The 8,000-nt window shown below is 40.4% G+C and overlaps 1 protein-coding gene across 2 annotated transcripts in view; it reads right to left on the reverse strand.

The window, feature by feature from the left end:
* The window catches only part of SEC23A (SEC23 homolog A, COPII coat complex component), an 80,899-nt gene extending 73,028 nt beyond the window's left edge, over positions 1-7,871 (reverse strand). The window contains exons 1-2 of one of the 2 annotated variants that reach the window (XM_024981874.2): positions 7,728-7,871; positions 3,509-3,575 (exon numbers count right to left, since the gene is read on the reverse strand). The gene's annotated coding sequence lies outside the window, so the exon portion shown is untranslated. The remainder of the gene's footprint in view (positions 1-3,508; positions 3,576-7,727) is intronic. The other variant, XM_005222100.5, reaches the window with a different exon arrangement.
* Between the last annotated feature and the right edge of the window lie 129 nt (positions 7,872-8,000).

The following is an 8,000-nucleotide window of genomic DNA, read 5'->3' on the forward strand; positions in this document are numbered from 1 at the left end:
ACTCCACAGAGTGCCCCACCAGTATTATACTTCAATATCATTTCATTCTGCCACTCTGACCAAATACATAATTATTACTAAGAGTACATGTAATCAAACAAAACATATGAAACAGTATGCTCTGCTCTTCATTCAGTTATAGCTAAAGAAACAGAACATGGTTACTTTTAAATTTTTTAAAAAATATTTTTTGAAAAATATTTTTTGAAGTTTTTTTCCTTTTCTTTTTATCTACTGTTTATTTGATTTCCAAAGAACGTAAGAATTATTAAAACCATGTAGCAAAGAAGAGAACTCCTACTTTAAAAGGAAGGAGCTAGATTTGTATTTTTACTTTAAAAGGGGAGTAAAGTATTGGGTTTGGGGTTTCTATAATTAAATTAGACCTTGCCTCAACTTTTCGGCATCAAGTAAGCTTTGTTGGATCTGGATTCAAAAGCTTAAGAACAGCATTCTCAGAGATAAAGAGACTGACTGCTCATGCCCAAAGGGTGTGATCTAAGACTAAGTGTGACCTTGAATCTAATAGAATTGCCTCTCTCTAATCTACAGCCAGTTCCACTTCCAGTTCAGTCGCTCAGTTGTGTCCGACTCTTTGCAACCCCGTGAATTGCAGCATGCCAGGCCTCCCTGTCCATCATCAACACCCAGAGTTTACTCAAACTCATGTCCATTGAGTAGGTGATGCTATCCAGCCATCTAATGCTCTGTCGTCCCCTTCTCCTCCTGCCCCCAATTCCTCCCAGCATCAGGGTCTTTTCCAATGAGTCAACTCTTCGCACCAGGTGGCCAAAGTATTGGAGTTTCAGCTTTAGCATCCATCCTTCCAATGAACAACCAGGACTGATATCCTTTAAAATGCACTGGCTGTATCTCCTTGCAGTCCAAGGGACTCTCAAGAGTCTTCTCCAACACCACAGTTCAAAAGCATCAGTTCTTCGGCACTGAGCTTTCTTCACAGTCCAACTCTCACATCCATACGTGACCACTGGAAAAACCATAGCCTTGACTAGATGGACTTTGTTGGCAAAGTAATGTCTCTGCTTTTGAATATGCTATCTAGGTTGGTCATAATTTCCTTCCAAGGAGTAAGCGTCTTTTAATTTCATGGCTGCATTCACCATCTGCAGTGATTTTGGAGCCCAGAAAAATAAAGTCTGACACTGTTTCCACTGTTTCCCCATCTATTTGCCATGAAGTGATGGGACCAGATGCCATGATCTTAGTTTTCTGAATGTTGAGCTTTAAGCCAACTTTTTCACTCTCCACTTTCACTTTCATCAAGAGGCTTTTTAGTTCCTCTTCACTTTCTGCCATAAGGGTGGTGTCATCTGCATATCTGAAGTTATTGATATTTCTCCCAGCAATGTTGATTCCAGCTTGTGCTTATTCCTGTCCAGCGTTTCTCATGATGTACTCTGCATAGAAATTAAATAAGCAGGGTGACAATATACAGCCTTGACGTACTCCTTTTCCTATTTGGAACCAGTCTGTTGTTCAACATCCAGTTCTAACTGTTGCTTCCTGACCTGCATATAGGTTTCTCAAGAGACAGGTCAGGTGGTCTGGTATTCCCATCTCTTGAAGAATTTGCCACAATTTATTGTTATCCACACAGTCAAAGGCTTTGGCATAGTCAATAAAGCAGAAATAGATGTTTTTCTGGAACTCTCTTGCTTTTTCCATGAGCCAGTGGATGTTGGCAATTGATCTCTGGTTCCTCTGCCTTTTCTAAAATCAGCTTGAACATCTGGAAGTTCACGGTTCATGTATTGCTGAAGCCTGGCTTGGAGAATTTTGAGCATTACTTTGCTAGTGTGTGAGATGAAGGCAATTGTGTGGTAGTTTGAGCATTCTTTGGCATTGCCTTTCTTTGGGATTGGAATCCAAATTGACCTTTTCCAGTCCTGTGGCCACTGCTGAGTTTTCCAAATTTGCTGGCATATTGAGTGCAGCACTTTCACAGCATCATCTTTCAGGATTTGAAATAGCTCAACTGGAATTCCATCACCTCCACTAGCTTTGTTCATAGTGATGCTTTCTAAGGCTCATGTGAATTCACATTCCAGAATGTCTGGCTCTAGGTGAGTGATCACACCATCGTGATTATCTGGGTCATGAAGATCTTTTTTGTACAGTTCTTCTGTGTATTCTTGCCACCTCTTCTTAATATCTTCTGGTTCTGTTAGGTCTATATCATTTTTCTGTCCTTTATTGAGCACGTCTTTGCATGAAATGTTCCTTTGATATCTTTAATTTTCTTGTAGAGATCTCTAGTCTTTCCCATTCTGTTGTTTTCCTCTCTTTCTTTGCACTGATCACTGAGGAAGGCTTTCTTATCTCTCCTTGGTATTCTTTGGAACTCTGCACTCAGATGTTTGTATCTTTCCTTTTCTCCTTTGCTTTTTGCTTCTCTTCTTTTCACAGCTATTTGTAAGGCCTCCTCAGATAGCCATTTTGCTTTTTTGCATTTCTTTTCCATGGGGATGGTCTTGATCCCTGTCTCCTGTACAGTGTCACGAACCTCCATCCATAGTTCATCAGGCACTCTATCTATCAGATCTAGGCCTTTAAATGTATTTCTCACTTCCACTGTATAATCATAAGGGATTTGATTTAGGTCATACCTAAATGGTCCAGTGGTTTTCCCTACTTTCTTCAATTTAAGTCTGATTTTGGCAGTAAGGAGTTCATGATCTGAGCCACAGTCAGCTCCTGGTCTTGTTTTTGCTGACTGTACAGAGCTTCTCCATCTTTGGCTGTAAATAATATAATCAATCTGATTTCAATATTGACCATCTGGTGATGTCCATGTGTAGAGTCTTCTCTTGTGTTGTTGGAAGAGGGTGTTTGCTATGAGAAGTGCGTTCTCTTGACAAAACTCTATTAGTCTTTGCCCTGCTTCATTCCGTACTCCAAGGCCAAATTTGCCTATTACTCTGGGTGTTTCTTGAGTTCCTGCTTTTGCATGCCAGTCCCCTACAATGAAAAGGACATCTTTTTTGGGTGATAGTTCTAAAAGGTCTTGTAGGTCTTCATAGAACTGTTCAACTTCAGCTTCTTCAGTGTTACTGGTTGGGTCATAGGCTTGGATTACTGTGATACTGAATGGTTTGCCTTGGAAATGAACAGAGATCATTCTGTCGTTTTTCAGATTGCATCCAAGTACTGCATTTTGGACTCTCTTGTTGACCATGATGGCTGCTCCATTTCTTCTAAGGGATTCCTGCCCACAGTAGTAGATATAATGGTCATCTGAGTTAAAGTCACCCATTCAAGTTCATTTTAGTTCGTTGATTCCTAGAATGTCAATGTTCACTCTTGCCATCTCCTGTTTGACCACTTCCAATTTGCCTTGATCATGGACCTAACATTCCAGGTTCCTATGCAATATTGCTCTTTACAGTGGGTCATAAAGGCTCTCACAAGAGATAAGCTGTATCTTGTAGAGCATAGTAATTTTTAGAGCAATGGTTAATTAATCTGACTACCCAAGATGGACTCTCACCTCCATCCACTTCCTAGCTGTATGATCTGGGCATGTTATATAACCTTTTCTGAGCCAGTTTCTTCATCTGAAAATAAACATAATAATTGTATTTACCACTTAGAATAACAACATATCATGATAATTTGTATAAAATATTTAGCCCAAAGAAAGAGAAAAGCAGTTTCTGAAAACCTGAAATTAGCCTGGCTCTATCTCTGGGTCAGGAAGATTCCCTGGAGGAGGACATGGCAACCCACTCCAGCATCTTGCCTGGAGAATCCCATGGAGAGAGGAGCCTGGCAGGCTATAGTCCATAGAGTCGCAGAGTCAGACATGACTGAAGCGACTGAGCATGCACACCTGGTCAGGCCTAAAAAATCACATATAGGTATTTAACCAAGGAACAGAACTCATCAGAATTGTCCTCCTCAAAATTGTCCCCATTTCCTGACAGCAAACCTCCACTGTCCCCACATCACCTAATAAAGCCCAATGCCCACGATCGTGTCTGACACATCATAGAAAACTGATAAACCTAGACAGCATAGTAAAAAGCAGAGACATTACTTTGCCAACAAAGGTCCATCTAGTCAAGGCTATGGTTTTTCCAGTGGTCATGTATGGATATGAGAGTTGGACTGTGAAGAAAGCTGAACACCAAAGAATTGATGCTTTTGAACTGTGATGTTGGAGATGACTCTTGAGAGTCCCTTGGACATCAAGGAGATCCAACCAGTCCATTCTAAAGGAAATCAGCCTGGGTGTTCATTGGAAGGACTGATGTTGAAGCTGAAACTCCAATATTTTGGCCACCTGATGCAAAGAGCTAACTCACTGGAAAAGACCCTGATGCTGGGAGGAGTTGGGGGCAGGAGAAGGGGATGACAGAGGATGAGATGGTTAGATGGCATCACTGACTCAATGGACATGGGTTTGGGTGAACTCTGGGAGTTGGTGATGGACAGGGAGGCCTGGTGTGCTGCGGTTCATGGGTTGCAAAGAGTCAGACATGACTGAGCGACTGAACTAACTGAATTGAAACGTTAATTGGATGACTGAATTTATTAAAGTTTAATGCATAAAAGAGAGAAGTTAAATTTCAGACTGTAGCCAAGGAGAAAAGAACTGACAAAGTATGGTAAGACAGAATTCTAGGGTGTGTGCTAAGTTGTTTGAGTCATGTCTGACTCTTTGACAGCCTATGGACTGTAGCCTGCCAGGCTCCTCTGTCCATGGGATTTTTCAGGCAAGAATACTGGTCTGGGTTGTCACGCCCTCCTCCAGGGGATCTTGCCCAACCCAGAGATCGAACCCATGTCTCTATGTCTCCTGCATTGCCAGGTGATTTCTTTACCACTAACACCACCTGGGAAGCCCCAAATTCTACGGGAGTAAATCTTAAAGAATAAGGAGGAAAAGGTAAAATGGATGTACTAAGCTATGTTTCTCACTTGGAATGCTTTTGAAAAATTTCAGTTTCAGAGTCCTACAGCCAATAAACAGAGTCAGAAACTCTGGAGGAGAGAGTTATAGGACCCAGGAGTCTGTATTTTAAAGAATTTCTTGCAGATAATTCTTATATACACTAATACTTGAAAATAACTGAGCTGCTTAAAAGGACATAAAATACAGGGACAAATTTTTCATTTAGCTCTGCAAGTTTGACTTAGCAGATGCTGCTGTCATCAATAAACAGACATTCTGTGCTCACAACCTTCATATTACTCCTACAGCCAAACACCAATGTGAGAAACATTGAAACATAAAAATATTTCCACTGTAAACTGAGAAGTGACTGGAAATCTTTAAAAACAGGGCCTCAGAAGCAGTTAAGTATCTTAGAAATAGTTCTTCCTAGGAAGAAATGGTTATTATAGTCTTAGATGTTCAGATTTCTAATAAGTTGTTTTTCTTCAGAATAACTTCATCAACTGTCTCATAGTTTCTTCTCAACTGTCTCATATCTCAATCAAAACACTCAAAAATACTTAGTGCAGGGGACTTCCCTGGTTTTCCAGTGGTTAAGACTTCACCTTCCAATACAGGGGTTGCGGGTTCTATCCCTGGTCAGGAAGCTAACACGCCTCATGACCGAAAAACCAAAAATAAAGCAGAAGCAGTATTGTTACAAATTCAATAAAGACTTAAAAAAATACTTAGTGCAACTTCCTATTTATAACCATATTAAACGTGTTCCAAAATTCATTCCTTAATTTTAAGCAAGATTAGTTTTAAAGAGCAGACAGTAACCCTTATAAATGTTTAATTAATTTCCTCTCTCTTGAATGAATTCATCCCTGCGTATTTAAAATTTTAGAACCATTTCAGAATTATTGATGTCTTTCATTACACACTTCTTTTGAAAAAAAATTCTTATTATTTCCTGGGACAAGCTTTGTTTTATTTTGTTATCTCTCTCCTTGTTTCCTTCATCCATGTGTAGTTTTGCCATGCACTTTTATATGGAGTCCAGTATTAAGAATTGTTCCCTTTGTGGTTGATCTAGTAGGTTCTTTTCTATAGAAAAATGGGGGAAAACTGCTAATATGCTACTTTCCAAAGAAAAAAGTATGTGCAAGAAAATCCAGAAATGACACATCATGATTTCTAATTTATTCTTGATCATCACCAAAATGTTTGTTGACAGGAGTGTTTCTCCACATCTCTTATAAGTTTGTTTCTTCTAAAATCAGTAAGATTTTTTAACCAAATAACTTTCTAGTTTGCAGCCAGGCAGTTTCTTTCCATATCTCCAGTTGTTTAGTTAGTATTTATAAGCACTAATTCTTAAGCGCTTAACCTAAAGATTGTCCTTACTTTATCTCCAGTTTATAAAGTTACATTCTGGTTTTAAAATCAACTGTGTGCAATCTAAAAACTGATTTAAGAACAAGCAAAAAAGCCTTAAATTAAAGACCTTAGAAAACAATTGTATTCACTCAGAGCTTGTTTAGAAAAGACTGAGATAGAGTAATTTCACAGTTTCTTGCAATTTGTGACCTAGCGTAAGTTCAGTTTAGTCGCTCAGTCGTGTCCGACTCTTTGTGACCCCATGAATCACAGCATGCCAGGCCTCCCTGTCCATCACCAACTCCCGGAGTCCACCCAGACTCACGTCCATCGAGTCAGTGATGCCATCCAGCCATCTCATCCTCTGTCGTCCCTTCTCCTCCTGCCCCCAATCCCTCCCAGCATCAGAGTCTTTTCCAGTGAGTCAACTCTTCGCATGAGGTGGCCAAAGTACTGGAGTTTCAGCTTTAGCATCATTCCTTCCAAAGAACACCCAGGACCGATCTCCTTTAGAATGGACTAGTTGGATCTCCTTGCAGTCCAAGGGACTCTCAAGAGTCTTCTCCAACACCACAATTCAAAAGCATCAATTCTTCGGCACTCAGTTTTCTTCACAGTCCAACTCTCACATCCATACATGACCACTGGAAAAACCATAGCCTTGACTAGACGGACCTTTGTTGGCAAAGTAATGTCTCTGCCTTTTAATATACTATCTAGGTTGGTCATAACTTTTCTTCCCAGGAGTAAGCGTCTTTTAATTTCATGGCTGCTGCCTTGTTTACTCACTTGTAAAGTGGAAATAATAGTACCCCCTCACAAGATTTCCCCTGAGAATAATGATAACTTCTGGGTGTTGGCATTAACTTTGTTCTTTGCGCTATTTAAGAAATCTTTCTTAAAAACAAAAAGGAATGGCTACTGTAGTAATAATATCAATTTTGGATAAATATAAACTGATCTTTGGCACAGCCAAGTACAAGAAATTCCTCTGGGAAACTAATTTTACATTCATTTGGCGTCAGATAAATCTGGGTTGGAATTGGCTCTTCTCTTTTGTTGTTCTTGTTCAGTGGTGTCTGACTCTGCGATCCCATAGACTGCAACACGCCAGGCTTCCCTATCCTTCACCATCTCCCAGAGTTTGCTCAAACTCATATCCCTGGAGTTGGGGATGCCATCCAACCATCTCATCATCTGTCACTCCCGTCTCCTCCTGCTATCAGTCTTTCCCAGCGTCAGGGTCTTTTCCAATGGTTCTGCTTTATAAGAAAATTACAATTGTCCTTAACCCCTCTTTCAGTCGATTTCCGCCCCCACAGACCTTGCATAATACCACTTACTTTAAAAGACAGTAAAAATTAAATGAGGAAATGCAGGTGATGTGAATTTAAAGCTCAATACATGATTGTTACAGTAGCTGCTCATTAACTTAAAAAGTACTTACAGTTCCTTCAATACTAACGATGCATAAAAGTTAATAACCCTCAGTCTTAGAAAGGTATAAGAATAAAACCCAGAAAAACTTCAGAACCACTTCTACAAGGAACTCAGTTCGCAGTCTTCACGACAGCACCGGACGTTTAACTCTGGGACAAACTTCAGGTTTGCTCATGCGCAGTTACGCCCCCTAAGGCCGGCCTCTTGCTCAACTCCGCGCCTAATCCGCCTCACGTGCGCCTGCGCTGTGACCCCCCAGCTCTGGCGCATGCGCTGGGTG

Source organism: Bos taurus, chromosome 21, assembly GCF_002263795.3.
Source record: "Bos taurus isolate L1 Dominette 01449 registration number 42190680 breed Hereford chromosome 21, ARS-UCD2.0, whole genome shotgun sequence".
NCBI lineage: Eukaryota > Metazoa > Chordata > Mammalia > Artiodactyla > Bovidae > Bos > Bos taurus.